General features: G+C 36.2%; 1 protein-coding gene across 32 annotated transcripts in view; it reads right to left on the bottom strand.

Moving 5' to 3' along the window:
• The window catches only part of NRXN1 (neurexin 1), a 725132-nt gene that overhangs the window by 451879 nt on the left and 254516 nt on the right, over window positions 1-18737 (bottom strand). The gene's annotated exons all lie outside the window — the stretch shown is intronic.

Below are 18737 nucleotides of genomic sequence, written 5' to 3'. Positions count from 1 at the left end.
ATAACAGCACAGATATTTCTTATCTGTAAGGAAACTTGAGTGTATTCTAGGAAATATGAATGAAGTCTGCCTATGAGAATATAACATCAATTATAACCTGTATAAAATTTAACATCAGTAATTAATTACCATTGTTCTTTGCATACATATCTAAGCAGGGCCATAAGTCATCAGATGAAAGTGTCACTGACAAAAACACCACTGTTATGTGAAAGAACTGCCACACTTTATTCTCTGAGAACCTGAACTCTTTGGCATCTGTTAATATACAGGACATTTTGGTAAAAATGTACCCTTCACATAAACTTATGATCAATGAAGGGAAACATATTTAAAACAGATTATGAGACTTTACCAATTTTCACTGAAATCAGTCAAAAAATCTCATTGGTTAGACCAAGATACATCTTTAAGTTCTTTCCAAACAGAGGTACGGTGAAATTGTAACTAAGCTACCTAAAGAACAAATTATCACCTAAATTAGAAATGAATTAGAACAGCACAAAAATCATCAGATGTTATTTATTATTTCACTGTCTATTGATAAATCCATTTATTTTTTTATTTTTTTTAATCTCCAGCCAGTTGGGGAAATACTTTGTACTACATATAGCTTTCATTCCACGGACTTTAAAAACAACACTGAGAGAGACACCTCTTTTATGTTAACTTAAAAACAAGAGTGACTTTGTGAGAAACAGTAGTTTCACTGTTGTAAATATAATTTTAATTAGAATCACTATTATTTGCATTTTAGTATTATATTTCTTTCTATTCATCATTAGCTACAGATACAGAAATTATTAAAAGGTTGAGATTAGATTTTCAGTCCTATTTTGCAATATATTGAATGCTACTAAATTTCTTTTTATTGGATGCACCAAAACCAATGAAGCAGAATATAGAATAGAATACTGCCATGCCAATTAACTGAAATTGTTTTGTTTTGTTTTGTTTTCCTTTGATTTTAATGTCATAAGGTTGAAATGCTTCCCTTGGACATGCTCAATTGTAGTATGCTAATTATGCCAGTCAAGTAAATAGTGCTGGAAAAGCTGGATGCTCTGCATACTACAGCTTCATCTTAAAAGTTGCTTCATGCAGCCAGAGATTTCATTCTGTATTTACTACTAAATCATGTAAAATGTACAAAGGCAGGAAGAATACCATCTCTGAACATTTGAAATGAAGCTATCCTGAAGTGATATGTCTATACATGAAACTACTTAATCAGCAAATTCACAAAATTAATGCATCCATCTACAAAAACCCAGGTAGTTTTGTGCGTTCATTTTTACAGTTCAGTTCTGTGCCTTCTTTCTAATGAATCTACTCTGTCCATTGTCTTGAATGACAACAATAAACTGAAAACAAAATAGATTAAATCCTATGTCTCCAAATATATGAAATCCTATATAAACCAATTAAATGCTATGCTGTTTTTCAGAGTTACTATCATCTGTAGAGTATGAACTAAAACACTTCCATCATTTCTGGTGTTTTACAACGAGTAACAATTCATTCAATGAGTAGATTTTACTATCATCTCTAAAATTACTTTTAGAGAAAAGTATTGCACATAATAGAATATTTGAAAAGGACAGGTTTTTACTGCATGAATGTATACAGCTCTTTGGGGAAGTAGGGACAGTTCAAATAGGTCTTCATGACTTTTTCTTCTTTAAACAAACTTTTTTTTTTCCCCCCAGTAATAAATATCAGAAGTAGATGCATAGAGGAGAAAAATAATTAAAAGCTACTTTATTAAGAGACCCGGAATGCCATAGAAACAGTAATTCTCTCTTTAAATAAATAAATAAAATTACTGCAATGACTCAGTTAAGCAATCCTGCTCTCACTAAAAGACAGAATGAGTTTCAATACAAACCTCAGTGAAAGTCAGTGAGCACTTGTCTATGCTCAATATGTACTTTATGAAAATCTTGACATTTGAAATCACAGTTTCAGTTTTTCTTTAAAAAAAGTAAACAAAAAGATAAGACATGCTCCCATTGTGTTCTTAAGACTCCACATATGACACACAACATTGAAAAGAGCTATTTTCCTTCACATATTTTTCTTTCTAAATGGACCTACAAAAGATGAATTTCTAGTTTCATACAGATAACTTCAAAAAAATCACTAAATAACTTCCATGCTATCCCTTCTACTCTCACTTTACACCAAATTCCTAATTCCTCTTTTCTAAATAATGTTGCTTCCTTGCAAAATAACAAATTTTTGCTAGCTAAAATAAAAATTATTAAATTAAAAATAAAAATAATTTATAAAAATAAAATAAAACTATGTATTTCAGGTTGGTCTGTTGTAAAAAAAAAAAAAATTCATTTTTTTTTGAATGGTGTCTTTTGGCAATACCTCAAGAAAACTGTACTCCAGGTATCTTTAGTCCAAGTTTTCCTGTAAGAAATACAATCCTCTGTCAGACATATCACCCATGAAGTACTTCGCTCCTGATTAAGCTGCATGACACATTAGACACATCTGTCAGTAAGGACAGTAAGGAATCAGACTTAAATCTGTCAGTAGAAAGATCTGAGGGTTCTGGTGGATGAAAAGCTCAACATGAGCCAGCAGTGCACTCTCACAGCCCAGAAGGCCAACTGCATCCTGGGCTGCATCAACAAAGCAATGGCCAGCAGGTCAAGGGAGGTGATTGTCCCCCTCTGCTCTGTCCTTGTGAGGGCCCACTTGGAGTTCTGCATCCAGGTCTGGGGACCCCAGCACAAGAAGGATGTGGACCTGTTACAGTGGGTCCACAGGAGGGCCACAAAGCTGATCAGAGGGTTGGAGCACCTCTCCTATGAAGAAAGGCTGAGAGAGCTGTGGCTGTTTGGCCTGGAGAAGAGAAGGCTCCAGGGAGACCTCATTGCGGCCTTTCAATATTTTAAAGGGGGCTTACTAAAAAAATAAATAAATAATAAAATAAAAAATGGAGAGCAACTTTTTGCTTAGGCAGATAATACTCAGACAAGGTGGGGGAGGGGGGGGGTGATTTTATATTAAAAGAGTGAAGATTTAGATTAGATGTTAGGAGGAAATTCTTCATCCAGGGTGTGATGAGGCACTGGAACAGGTTGCCCAGAGAAGCTGTGGATGCCCCATCCCTGGAGGTGTTCAGGGCCAGGCTGGATGGGGCTTTGAGCAACTCTGAGCAGGGTGGTATCCCTGATGATCTTTGAGGTCTCTTCGAACACAAGCCATTCTATAATTCTATGAATCACAGGTGCAGTGGTCCAGACTACAAGTGACCATAAAGAAGAATGAATGGAAGTATCACCTCTGGCATAATTTCAGCGGTATCTCAATGTCATCTTTGCTTTAAAATGTTTCAATTGTTAGAAGAAAAATGAACAGCTAACTATATACCTCTGCCGTTTTGTCCATTTGAAATTATCAATACAAATAGTCAATATTGTTTAACACTCAGACTAAAAATCTGAATGAATTCCACAGGAATCTGCTATTGTTCCTGTGACATCTGAAGGAATGTAGCATAATTTGATATTTTAAAAAGGTTGCTTTGATCTTGGGAAGTCAGATGTACCCTCAGTTTTGCTTTGTATGCTTTTCAGTTTGCAACATTTAACAGTGGAAGCCTGAAAGAAAACTTTCACAGCTTAAAAAAAACCCAAAACACTAAAACAAAACAAAACAAACTATCCAAGCAGAGAAACAAACAAACAAACAAATAAATAAAACTCAAAGAGAAACAAAATCCTTCTTTACAGCCTGCCAACTTTCTTCAATATTTATTCAATAGGCTCACAAATAGGAAATCAGCATATGGACATCAGTGTTATTACTTCAATCTATGGAACCTATCATTCACAAGCATATTTTATTTTTTTCATAGAGCACTCTTTCATCCTTTAACAGAGAAGGAAAAAGATGCCAGAAACACATGGCTCATTTAGAAGAATGCCCCTGCTCTCTTTCAGTTCTGAAAGATCTCTCAGAAGGTTCTGAAGATTCTCTATATATCAATTCTATCTAATACTCTATCAAAAATACACGGAAATACTGATCAATACCAATATCATAGCTGATCTTCCTCTTTAGTTCAGGAATTTGTAGGTAAAAAGGAGCAGAACAAACAAACAAGCTTCAGAAGTTTACTTTATGCTTGCTTGTTTATGGAGGGTTATAACAGTTGCATAAACTAAGAATGCTTTCTTTAACATGACTAAACACATGCTGTGGTTACTTCAAACTTTAAATGAACCTACATTACCTACAGTGAACAAAGAAGAATTCAGAAACCATATTAGCAGGGACAGTTACAAAAATGCATTTTGGAGTGAATATAAAACATATAGTTTCAATATATAAAGCTAGATAAGACTCTCTTTGTTCACCTAGTATTTGGAAATATTTCCAGAGAAATATGCAATGTGCTTATGAGTGTTCCTGTTTGGCTGCTGTCATCACCTCACTCCATGGCACTGAATAATTCTGAGAAGATGAACCATTTATTACACAGACCCACTACATGTATTTACCATGTCCCTTTGCCTGTATTTAATTTAGGGCTCCATTTATTACCGTCTTTGTCATTCTTTGCTGGACCAGATGATCTTGAAGGTGTTTTCCAACCTAAATGATTCTTTGATTCTATCATTCTATGATTAAGCAGATATCCAGTATTTTGCTTGTCACGCCTGTTCTTCAATAGTAGAAAAGCATATATAACGAGATAAACGTGGGCATGCAGTACTGATATCGCTGTTTTAGTTCAGCAGTGCATGCAAAAATAATTTAAGAATAAAAGAAGTTAAGGTATTCACGTACCATGACTGAAGGTGTTAAGAGATGAGTAAGACATACTCAGCCAAAGTGACCTTAGGCCACCTGGAAATACTTGCAAATTTGGCATAATGTTCTTTGTGAAATAGAAGTTATGATTTTAAAAATATAGGCTAAAGTCTTTACTTTGAGAAAAGTGAAGATTTTGTTTGAAAAAAGTCTTTAAAATGTAGCTACTTAGTGCTCAAAAATAACCACCCCCCCAAAAAAAAATTATAAAAAGATGCAAATCAGATCAATGACTGATCAAATCAGTTAGCATTTTTCCTCTCTAATGCTAATCAATTTCAAAATGATTTCCAACCACAACTAGATATTGTGAGCAAGAACAAAATATAGTAATTACTTATGCCAAATAAACATGTGGAGATCATTTTATTTTCATTCAGGTTATTTCTTGCTTTGAATCTTAATATTGCATAGAAGTATGTGGAATTATTCTGTGAAATAGGGCCCTCTTGTGAAAAGGCTATTTTTTTGTTTCCTCTCCAACTGTCATTCCTGAGGGTAACATCATAAAATCACAATACCAGTAATAATTTTAGCTATTAACAAGCTTTTCACATATGCAGTACTCTTTTTTATTTTATTTTATGTTACAGATGGAGAAAATGTACACTCATTATATACCCCCTAAACAAATACAAGTTCCAGTTCCAACCCCCCTTCCATAGGCAGGGATGCCACCCACTAGATCAGGTTGCCCAGGGCCTCATCCAGCCTGGCCTTGAACACTTCCAGGGGTGGGGCATCAACAGCTTCTCTGGGCAACCTGTGCCAGTACCTCACCACCCTCTCAGAGAAGAATTTCCTCCTAACGTCTAATTTAAATCTCTAATTTTTTTTCTTTAAAACGGTGCTCCAGCCCTCTGATCACCTTTGTGGCTCTCCTCTGAGCCCACTGTAACAGGTCCCCACCCTTCTTGTGCTGGGGGCTCCAGACCTGGATGCAGCACTCCAAGTGGGGCCTCACAAGGACAGAGCAGAGGGGGACAATCACCTCCCTTGACCTGCTGGCCACTCCTCTGTTGATGCAGCCCAGGATGCAGTTGGCCTTCGGGGCTGCAAGCGCACGCTGCTGGCTCATTCTGAGCTTTTTGTCCACCAGAACCCCTAAGTCCTTTTCCACAGTCTGTATTTCTGTCTGAGATTGCCCCGACCCAGGTGCAGCACCTTGCACTTAGACTTGTTGAACCTCATTAGGTTCACATGGGCCCACTTATCTAGCTTGTCCAAATCCCTTTGGATGGCATACCTTCCTTCTTTCATATTGACTGCACCAGTCAGCTTGGTGTCATCTGCAAACTTGCAGAGGGTGCACTCTATCCCGTTGTCTATGTCATTGATAAAGATATTAAGCAGCACTGGTCCCAAGACAAACCTCTGAGAGACACCGCTTGTCACTGGCCTCCACCTGAACACAGAGCCACTGACCACAACTATCTGGGTGTGGCCTTCAAAACAATTCCTTATCCACTGAATGGTCCACCCTTCAAATCCATCTCTCTCCAGTTTGGACATTAAAATCTCACATGGGACCATGAAATGTTTGTCACTGTAATCTGTGAAGAGCCAGCTTTTACTGCAAGCTTATTGATTCACACCTTCCAGAGCAAAGAGAGGGGAGGTGAAGGAATGCAGAGCTTCTTAATTTCAGTCAAATATACATATAAGTTTCATCCAGGTGTTCAAACATCGCAGAATTGAGATCTAAGCATCAAAACTTTTGTAGGCACTCACTAGAAAGGTTTAAGGAACTTTTACCTCACAACTTCCAAAATCCCGAGGCACCTCTATGGATAGAAACCATCTGACTTATAGATTTGAGGATCAGTTTTAGATTTCAGTGGGATTTAGGTCACTAACATAATTTAATACATTTGTGACAGGACTTTTAAGACAGCTATGAATGAAATACAATTAAAAATATGTGTGAGAGAAAGCAGCAGCAGAACTAGAAGACTAAGTGTTAAAAGAAAGCCCTGCCTTGTTAACAAAGGACGCTGTTTCTGGGACACTGCTCCCAGAACACCATTTACAGCTGCAAAACTGAGAAATAAGCTGTTTCTGCTAAGAGGAGAAAGCCTGCACTCTGGCAGGAACACAGCACAGACAACTCCCAGCAGAAGACTGAATTCTGACCACAGGAGGAAGGTAATGCAGTTGCAGTGCATCACGTGCCATTCGTTTTACCACTAGCCAAACAGGGAAAGGGAGACATATATTGCAAACATATCTTTCAAATGAATAAATAAGTAAACATGCCAAAGAGCTGCAGATACTGCAGACTCAAATATGAGTATAAAGAATCAGTCCAAAGACTAATTTGCTATTGTCAGACAAGTGGAACCTAAGAGATGTAGCAAGAACTTCACAGCTGGCATCCTCTGGTCTTTCTATTGAGTACAGGAAATCCAGGACAGATACTTAGACATTTTGATGAATATGTAGATATGACAGTGAGCAAATGAAATCTTTAGGAGAATGAGTGTGATCTGATAAAATAATTTACTTACATATTTTGCTAAAAACCAAAACAAAAAACCTCCCTCTCAGACTCTTTCATAAAGTTTCAGATATTTGAATTCCCTGAATAGTTTTGACTGCAAATTAGCAAAGTCCAGGTTAAGTCCACAACAGTGAACCTCCAGTGTTTTAAACAGAATGTTTTAAACAATGCTTCTTCTAAATAATGATCTCTGTATTTGACTGAAATGAAATGGAAACTAAGAAAATTAAAATAAGATAATAAACAACATTAACAATAAAATTTTAACTCTCAAAAATCCATTCTTTACTACCAACAAAATACTTTGAAGATTGTATTCAAAGTTTTATTTCAGGCCCCTCTTAAAATATAAATTGATAATAAGTAAGTAGATTTCTATAAGCACTGACTCAAAGATTCAAAGAAATCTAATTTTATTTTATTTTTTGTCAGCCCCTGAGTAGTCTGAACAGGTGGCAAAGATTGAGGAACTGGAGTTTATCATTCCTAAGATCATTTGAACATTAATTCTGTGATTCCCTATCACTTTTGACATATGCACTGTTATGATGCTCGCAAAAGATCTGAGAAAGCAAAAAAGTACAATTCCAGGTTTGGGTAACACTTAAAAGAGGACATTAAAATAAATAGAAATGAACAAGAACAGTCTTGCAGGAAAAGCTAATGCTAAGAAAGCTTTTTGGAGAAAAAAAGCAAAGTTAACTGCAATAATAAGGATAAGCTTTGAAGGCCAAGGTATAAAACTTAATAATATAAAGCTAACAGCACAAATATAGGTGTTTGCATGTTGCTCTTTGTCTACGAGCAGAAAATTTACAGCATGCATTACCTTTCGTGGCCATGGCTGTAAAAGCCATCAATGAATTCAAGAGACAGCAGGCATTTCAATAATGCTGGGAGTGGAGAAGAATTAAAGACAACCTTGGTAGATAGGCCGCTGAGGTTAATGTAAGTTTATAGCACAAGGTTTTTGAGCTGTGCTAGATCTCACAACCTAGTAATCCCTTATATGCTCATGGTTAATAAAGGTTCTAGGTTGTCAAAGGGCAATATTTTGACACGGTCTGCTTACAGTAATGATTTCTTTTTCTTACCAGTATAGATCATTCCCCCTTACATTGTATTTTAAATAGACACTTTTAAACATTAACCTTCAGTTAATTTAATTACATTAAACCTTCAGTTGGTAGCTTTTTTTTTAAACCTATTTTTATAAGTTGTGAGGTAGATCTACATCCTATGTGCTGTTCCACATTAATGCAGAAACATTTAAAAATGAGAACCTGGCTGATTCTCATAAGCATGCTGTATTGATACACAAGAGTATAGAAATCTGCAGCTGCAGTTTCCAATCTTCCTGAGTTCCCCCACAATGTCCAATAGATGCACTGCTGTACACAGAGATGTTTTACATTCATCTGTACCTAAGAGACTATCAGAAAGCAGAGATCAAAGATACATTGCTACTTGATAAATAAAGAACTGACGTAGGGCTTTCATTGCTCACAGAACTAGTTGTAATGGCTGTCAAGGATAGATTTTCCCTACTAGCATTCCTTTTTTTTTTTTTTTACTACACTTTCTTGAGGGTCATCCTATTTTCAGAGGAAGCTTGTACAACGAAGAAAACTTGTTTAAAAAAGCATCCCCCAGTTGTTGTTTGCTTTCAAATATGTTTATGAAAATAAAATCTTTTACAAATTGCCATGTAATAACTCATAAAATACAGAACGTTCCTTGGCAAAACAGTATTTCAAAGTATGTTATTATTCTATGCATATAAATTACATGAGAGCTTTAATGCCAAAACCCGACCTTTTCAAAAAACATAGACGGATGAATTTTGAAAGATACAACCTCCCCACTTCCAGATTTACTTCACTCCAGATGAATGAAGTACACACATTCTCTAACTCCAAAAACCACACACACTTTTTAGTGGTTGCCTTCTCAATAAACTACATCTCCTTAACATTGACATGCCTCCTTACACATTAACACACCAGCTTTTCTGCTTGTTTTTGCAACAGAACATTTATTAGTCTTCTGTCCTCTGATTCTGCTCTCCTCAGGAGAGGTCCCTGAGCCCACAAATGTCTAGGTCATATTTACTAGACATTTCCCAGGAGTCGGCATGTAACAGATAAAAATACTGTAATTTAATAATTTAAAAATGACTATATGCATATATAATTTCTGTATTTGTATAATTTGTATATAGTATTTCTGAATGTATATTATTTATATATAATATACATTTATTTATGATTGTAAAGTGTTACACATCTTTCCAGACATTATGTATTTTTCATATGCAAAATGAAAAGTAGTTTCATTGAATCTATAGATTCCATGATTTTAGCCATCAGTGATGGGGATTTTTATATTGCATTGAAATATTTTCATCAACATTAAAAAATAAAAATAAAATAAAAAATAAAATAAAAATAAAACAAAACAAAATAAAATAAAAATAAACATTTTGGCCTCTCTAATTAAAAACAAAACTTCTGAAAGTTTTGAATGGAGTTTCTTCTGACTAGAACTTCTGTTCCAGTCAGAACTTACTGTAGATTTCAAAAATGTTCCATCTCTGCTCAATTTTACATGATTTTATTCTGTCTTCCAAGAACTGTTTCTTCTAACAGATTCATACAAAAAATCCATTAATTTGCATCAAGAGCCTCTCTCACTCAGAGGGATCCAGAACAAATTGTTTCAATACATACATATATGGTATAACTAAACACAGTAGTGACATGTGTTTAGGAAATTTAGGAAAAACAAACAAAAAAAAAAAGCAGAGAAAGGATGGAGCATTCACTGCCAGCATTCGGTGTTCTGACATTCCAGATACACAATTATGTCCACATTCTCTAAAGATCAGGAGAATATCAAATATATATGATTAAAGTAAAATCTTTCTATTCTAAGTGTTGATGAGCAACTTAAAAAGATCGGTTTGGGCTTCAGGTCTGCACAAGCATTCTAAATTTCAGCACTTCACTGAGCCAGGACTTTCTACAAACCCAAATACAAGTAATACAACATTTTGTTTTTAAACTAACACAGATGAAACATACAGTAATTAACTTAGTTTATGGAAGCTGTTAGCCTTCCATAAACAAGATAACCATGACTCATGACTTCTTGAGATTCAAACAACCTCCCCATACACATTTTAATAATCCCATCTATTACTGATAACCTGTGTGACACTCCTAGCAGTCATGGAACAATGCATGCCATAGCCACACTAACCCTATACATGCCTAAATAGTGGCAAAGATTTTACTCAGGACCTTTACTTAATTTCACTTAGCTAGGCAACATAGCTGTCTAGTTAACTTTGCAGTAAATCACGGTAATGATTTTGACATAGATTTTCCAACTTTCAATTGATGACAACACCCATTTATCACACACCCTCTAAAATGTAAGAAGAAAGCTGTTTCTAAAGCAGCTTTAGAAAATCTCAAACCCTCAGAGCATCACAGATTATTTGCATCATGTGAGAAAAAGATGTAATCAAAGGCTACGTTAATCTAATAAAATTAAGCTATTTTCAGTGGGGATTTGATTCTCACCTGTTTTCCTCCATTTCATCATTCCTTAAACCATATTTTGTTCAACTCTATGACAGATGTTAAAATGAAGATAATTTAGTCATCCAAAAGTATTACTTCAAAATACATTGATTCTCCTTTTGCAAAACTATGGGCTCTCTAAAGATTCTAACTTTTCAAGGAGGTGCTCTCTTCCTTTCTTCATGTTATATCTAAGAGGTTTTGGGAAAGAGGTATTTAAACCAAGATCGTTCAAGTTACTACTTGAAAGTGCACATGCAGCTTTAGGGGATAGTGTATATTTTAAGGGAAAGTGTACATGTCCTTATCTCTGTCTTAATCTTCTCAACAATCTGCACAGTGATGCATATGTTGATCTACTGTGCCTCGGTTCATCAGTGTGGAAAATGGAGAAAATGATATATGTCTCCTAGGTATACTAGGGTTTGCACCTTCAGTGTTTAAATTCCTGTATTAAGTATCAATGCAAAGATTTAATGGAATACTGTTATTTTTAGTCTACTTTTGACTTCAAAAAAATTGTCAGCATGGAGCTGAGGAAAATGTAGAGTTTCCTGAGCACTTATATCATAGAAACAACTATTTCATTTTGTAATATATTTCTATGCAATTTTTCTCAATTAAGTTATATCAGGAAGTAAATGTTTGCATTGCATATATTCAAACAGTATTTAGGATAGTTAACTATGGTTAAGTATAAGCATGCTTATACAGAGTCAATGAAAAACAGCTGAAACATTATTTAAAGTTATCAAATTCCTCATCCTAGGAGATGGATAATTTGAGTCTGAAATGTTTTGGAATACTATTTTACCTCAAGTCTGTTCTGTTAAATGGATTACCTGGTCAACAAACCAACCCCCCCACACACGCACACACATAGATCTGGCGCGGAGAAGATAAATCTTATTTCAGACAAGATGTTATCAGAAAACTTTCTCAATGATCATATCCTATCTAAAAATAAGATATATTCAAAAGGCTCCATAAGACACCCATGCTATCAAATAACACAGGATTTTCATTTGTAGAGGAAAACAAAGCAGTACAACTCTTAATCATTCATAAATGTTCAAAGTGGTAGCAGACCGAAGTAAACTATGGCAAAAAGTTTGGGGAACAAAAAATATAGGATATTTTGTATATGAAAGTCACAATGTTAGACTTTACAGGATTAAAGAATGTTCTTTACAAAACTGGTTGAATGCTATTGTTCTTTTAAAGTTGTTTAAATAAATGAAGAGAAGCCTCACATGTTAGTTTAGCAATTGCACAGAGGATTGATCTCTACTGAAATACAGGTTAGAGATTCTCAGATAATTTGCTCAGGCCTCACTATTTGGTGAGCAGGCATCCCACTGTGTCACAAGTCAAGCAAGTGGGACAGTCAGCCAGCTTGATTGAATAGGGAACTGCTCTGGGAACTTGGGCAGAAAAAACAAAATACATGATCTCTGAAAGCAAGGTCTGGCTACGCAGGGAGATTACATAGTTGCAGTTTGCATCTGCAGGAAGAAAAGAAGAAAAGCCAAAGCTCAACTTGAGTTGACGCTGGCCAGTGTGGCATCAGACAAAAAAATAGCTTTTTTAAAGTATGTCAACATCAAGAGGAGGTCTAAGAAAAATCTTGGACTGATACCTGATGAAGATGGCCACCTAACAAAGGTGAGGAAAAGCCAGAGGCATTTAATGCCTTTTTGTCTCAGTCTTTAATATTAATGATGAATCTTGGGCTGCTTAGTCCTCTGAGTTGGAGGACCATGTCTGACAGCAGTGACTTTCCACTTGTGGCCACTAAAATTTGAAGGGACAAGTTGTATCAGCTGAACATCCATAAGTCCATGGAGCCTGACAGGATTCACCCCAGGGTACTGAGGGAGTAAGCAGACGTTATAGCTGGACTCCTCTCAAAAAATTATCAAAGGTCTTGGGAGTGTGGGGAGGTCCCCACTGACTGGAAGCCAGCCAGTGTAATACAAGAAGGCAGAAGAAGGTCAGAAGAGAAGGACGAGGAAACTGCAGACCTGTCAGTCTAACCACAGCACCTGGAAAAGTTACGGAGAATATTATCCTGGGTGCTACTAAAAGGCATTTAAAGAACAAAGCTATTATCATGCATAGTCAGCATGGGTTCATCAAGGGAAAACCCTGCCTTAGTAATTTGTTCTCCTTCTACGACAAGGTCGCCTGCTTGGTGGATGAAGTGAAGGCAGTGCCTGTAATCTTTCTGGATTTTAGTAAGACCTTTGATACTGTCCCTCACAACACCCTTCTGGGCAAATTGCCCAACAGTGAGATAAACAGGTTCTCGCTATGCTGTGTGAAGAGCTGGTTCAATGGTAGAGCTCAAAGAGTCATAGTGAATGGGGCTACATCTGCCTGGCGGCCAGTCACTAGCAGTGTTCCCCAGGGCTCAGTTCTAGGAACAGTTCTGTTCAACATTTTTATCAATGATCTGGATGCAGGAGTTGAATGCATCCTTAGCAAGTTTGCTCACAATACTAAACTGGAAAGTGCAGTTGACTCTCTGGAGGGATGAGAGCCCTTGCAAAGGGTTCCAGATATTTTGGAGAATTGGACAATCATCAACAGCATGAAATTCAACAAAGGTAAGCGCTGAGTGCTGCACCTGGGATGGAGTAATGCTAGAGTCAGGTATAGATTAGGAGATGAGTGGCTATATGGCTATAGTGCAGCTCTGCCAGAAGGGATCTGGGGATGATGCTCAACAATAGACTCAACAGGAGTCAGCAGTGTGCCCCGGCAGCCAAGAGGGCAAACTACATTTTGGGGTGCCTTAAACACAGCATAACCAGCCATCAAAAGAGGTGATTGTCTTGCTATATTCAGCATTGGTATGGCCTTGCCTTGAATATTGTGTGAAGTTCATGGCTCCACAATAGAAAAAGGATATTAAGATACTTGAAAATGTCCAGAGGAGGGCAACAAAACTAGTAAAAGGGATGGAAGATATGTTCTATAAGGTGAGGTTGCGTTCACTTGGATTATCTGGCTTGGAGAAGAGGAGGCTAAGAGGTGACCTTATTGTTCCCATACAATACATCTCTTCTCCCTGGTAACCACTGATAAAATGTGAAGGAATGGAAAGGGCACAAAGGGGACATTCGGACTAGATGTTAAGAAAAATTTCAATATCACGAGGGTGGTCAAACAGAGGAACAGGCTTTCTAGAGATTGTTAATGTCCTAATGCCTTTCAGTGTTCATGAGGCATTTAGATAATGCCCTTAATGACATGCTTTAACTTTTGGTTAGCTCTGAAGTGGTCAGGAGCTTGGACTCAAAGTCTGTAGGTCCCTTCCAACTGAACTATTCTAAAAGGTTAACTAGATCTGTGTGTCAGCTTCAGTTCTGAGTACTATTGAGTGAGACCTGCTCTACAGATAATCTTTGTCCATTTACCTCAATTCAGAATATACTTTGAAGTGTAATGTTAGGTCATCTCTTAGTGTGAAAACAAGTAATTTAGTGTAAGGTCATATGCAATTTATTCATATAATGATGTACATTGTAAACAGCTTTATTCCCAACATAATTAAGTTTATAATTCCTGAGAAAGGGGGGAGTGGGAGTATTTTTTGTTTTGTTTGTTAAAACACAGAATTAATTGTGTTGGTTATATATATATTTAAGAATTACATATTATAGCAATTTCAAATATGACTTGAAACTTTTTCATATTGGCTTGTAAATATTTTATGCTAAAAGTAATGCCAAATACATGTGAGCTTGCAGGAATAGGGCTTTATTTAGTTTTATTACTATTGAGCTGGAAAACAGACTTCACAGTGGATCTAACTGAACATTGCTTTCTGAGTGAAGGTAAAAAAAAATAAAATAAAATGAAGGGATTTTGTTAGATGTATGGCCTATTATCACTCTTTGTAGAAGTCTTTTTCCTGCAGTGCCATCTTCTTTCACATTACTTATGACTACTAAGGTCTGCTAGTACTTTGCACATAACATTCAAAATAATTTTAGACCAACTTTTCAGCATGCCTCCATTATTTCAGGGAGACAAGGTTCCTTAGATTTTTATTTTTTTTCTGTATTTTCAGTGAAACCATATAAAATATACATTTAGTATTTTTAATATAATAACAAGCTTTTGGGGTTGAGTATGGAACAAAGGACAAAGCTACTCACTTTGGAGTACCTGAAGGAGCAGTGGGGTTATTCTAACAACCAACGCAATTTTTAAACGATAATGAAGAATATGAACAACACATTGGGATTTGAATGTCAACTGCACTTTGCTCTGGGAAGCAGTTAAAAAACAAAATATATTTATAAAGAAAGGAAAATAGCAGAACAGCTAAGAACACATATGGAATGAAAGAATTTGGAACACATATGGAATGAAAGAACCCTACCAGATGAAATCTAAATGACACTTTTAAAAAACAGGCTTTGTTTACTCATTCTCTAACGTTGAAATCTTAGAATCATATCCCAAGGATTACCCACATGGATCATCATGTCCAACTCCTTTGTGGAACAAAGGACAACCTAAAAATTAAACCATATATCTGACAGCATTGTCTTAATATTTGTTGAACTCTAGCAGGCTTGGTGCCATGACCACTTCCTTGGAGAACCTCTTTCAGTGCCCGACTACCATCTCGGTGAAGAAATTTTCCTAGTACTTTTCTGAACCTCCCTTGATACAATAAAAAAAAAAAAAAAAAACACACAGAATAAGGACAGAATAGTGGAGAAAGGGAAATTGTTTTGTTTGTTTGTTTTCTTTAACTTCTGTAAAAAAAAATCTATCAAAAACTAGAACAAGTTATATGAAATCTGAGAATCCATGTCTTTAGGAAGTTGCTGTTTATTTTATTTTTCATTCTCAGTTGTCTCTAATTCTTGAGTAATTGTATAAAAACTGTACCTCAAAACAGTACTTTGTAATCCATTAACACCTATTTATTTAGATTCATTGTATAATTCTAACTTAGAGAAAATAATTTAGATTAAGTCAAGGAAAGCAAATCCATTTTTTTCTAAATGCAAAATCAGCACCTTTATAGCAAAATTTGCTGTCAGAAATCATGTTTGTCAAAATTATAATGTTATCTCAGCTACACTATCAGATAAATATATTCTACATATGCTTTTCTGGAAAAAACAGGAACAGCAAACAAAGCATAGCACAAGCACATCTGCATTCAAACCTTAGCCTGTTATATTTAGATATTGCAGGTTTGAGGGTAAAGTAGACATGGCACTTACATTAAGGTTCCTAATGCTTTGATTATAGTCCTCTGACAAAATTATAAACCTTAAAAATAAAGGTTAACCACTGAAGCTGATGTTGAATACATTTTGAAAGTTTGCTCTAGTCAAGATGCAGCCTACAGTGAGGATAATGAAAACAGTTTGGCAGCATTCAACATAAAGCAATAAAGAAATGCTTAACTGCAACTCATCCATGATTTGGAACAAAAACTTAAGTTTGGCTTGGAGTGCTGTCCTGATCCAAAATGGACCTTTTCCCAACAGCATGAAAAAAGTCACCCATCTGACCCATTTAAGAATCCCAGAAGCAGTTTGCAATAAACACACTGACTCCTTCACAATCTAAGAGCGTATTGCATGTTTCAAAATGTGAGTCCTTCACACTGATGTGAACTAGCTGCTCAGAACTGCATACATAAAAGAAAAGCATAGGATTCTCCCATACCTCTGCATTATTACTAGTTTTTGGCTTTTCCTGTCAGTAATCATTAATGGAAACACACCATGACTGTCAAAATACCTATTGCTGACTCAGCAGTAATCCTTCAGTATATTCATGGACTTCTGAATTCAAGGTAGGCAAAGTTTTTCAAACAACACATTCATTTAAGGAAAACAAATATTCAGGTCATCCAAAATGACTAACATATTTGTGATGAATTTGCTATTTGGAGAAAATCAGGAGACATTTTCGATTCTATGTATATATGAACTTTAATTCGTTTAGACTTACAACCATATGAAAGTAATATTTAAGTCACCATTATTATATTTCTTTGAGATAAATTATGAAAAGTGGAGAGCATCTCCAACCATCGTTTAGAGGAATCAAAATAATTTCAATCAAACCATTAAAAGAAAGAAAAAGCAGATATAGCAGAAAATCCTACGAAGCTGGTGAAGGGCCTGGAACACAAGTCTTATGAGGAGCAACTGAGGGAATCGGGGTTGTTTAGTCTGGAGAAGAGGAGGCTCAGGGGAGACCTTCTTGCTCCCTGTAACTACCTGAAAGGAAGTGGTGGGGGGCTGGGGGTCAGCCTCTTCTCACAGGTAACTAGTGGGAAGGAAAAGGACTAGACTAGAGGGAATGGCCTCAAGTTGCGCCAGGGGAGGTTTAGGTTGGAAATGAGGAGACATTTCTTCTCAGAAAGAGCAGTTAGGCATGGGTTGTCCAGGGAGGTGGTGGAGTCACCGTCCCTGGGGGTGTTCAAGGAAAGGTTGGACGTGGTGCTTGGCGACATAGTTTAGTGTCATTTAGTGACATTGATGGTAGGGGGACAAATGGACCAGATGATCTTGGAGGTCTTTTCCAACCTTAATGATTCTATTGTTCTGTGAAATCCTGAATGCTACATTGTGGAAACAATGATAACAGTGGCAATTGTATCTGCAAACTGTGATGAATATTGGATCCACTCCAATATTTTGTTTACTTTATCAAAATCTTTCATCTTTATTATTAGATGAATACGTCTCTAGCACGCTTTAAAAGTATCACAAGTGTACCGAGGATTACCCAGAGCCCTCTAACTGAGCAATTAAGCTGTCAATTTTCAAGAAGGCTGTGATTTTACTGGAAATTTTGGAGTATTACCTAATTTCACCCATTCAGTAAATATGGGAGAAAAAAAAAATACAAGGTATATATCACTAGTGGGAAACTTGTCCTTACTCAGATGTTACACTAACCACAAAAGTTTGGTCAACAACTTCATAATGAGTGTGCACCCTGGTTCTTGTGAACACAAATGAGATCAATTATAAAGAAGAAACAGCAACTTTTCTTAGATATTTTTTGTTATTTATAACTCCTCAGTAGGCCGGAGTCAATTAAAGTGATTAAAGAGGTAGTGATATTCAACTGAAATCTCTATTGCTGAGGCTGGGAATCTAAGAATATTTTACACGTCTGAGATCATAAACTGTTCAAGAAGTACTGTTTTAGTTTGAAGGCTAGAGTTTGTTTAGAAAGGTGCTGTGTGGCATATTTTTCTTAGTAAGCCACATATCATTTTCAGCTATGCTCAAGACATGATGAACGTACCCTGGTCCAGAGAACAGGTCACCTAGTTCATCTTCCATTTCATTATAATTTTAAGTAAAGCAAGCTCACTTAAACCTCCTCTCAAGGCAGTAAGTGAAATTTTTTGTAAAATTGCTTATATAAATCTTTTACTTCATCTTGAAAAGACTGCAGGACTTAAGAATTAGGCAATAGCAAATGAAAAGTTGCTTTGTGACTAGAATTCTGTTTTCTCATGCTTGAACATTACTGACTCAAGTCATGATCAGGCTTTCTGATCTCCCTCCTTCTTAACAGGATAGATCCGCTGAAAACATTAACAGTAGGCTCATGACATGCTTAGAAGCTAAAGAGAGGACTCCTAAGCACACATAATGAGCCAAGCTCCAAAGTCAGAACACTCTTTCATATGTTTCCTCTCCTTCTTTATGGGTGGATTTATTTGCCTCCACTGATAACAGCCATGTCTGGAAGTAGTGACATGCAACATGGAGCACAAAAGTTTCAGACATTTAGATATTTTAGTCTCAGTC

The sequence above is a fragment of the Anser brachyrhynchus genome (genome assembly GCF_964034855.1).
Source record: "Anser brachyrhynchus genome assembly, chromosome: 3".
Lineage (NCBI taxonomy): Eukaryota > Metazoa > Chordata > Aves > Anseriformes > Anatidae > Anser > Anser brachyrhynchus.
Note: the sequence above shows the minus strand (reverse complement) of the source record. Positions and strands in the feature narration are given on the sequence as shown.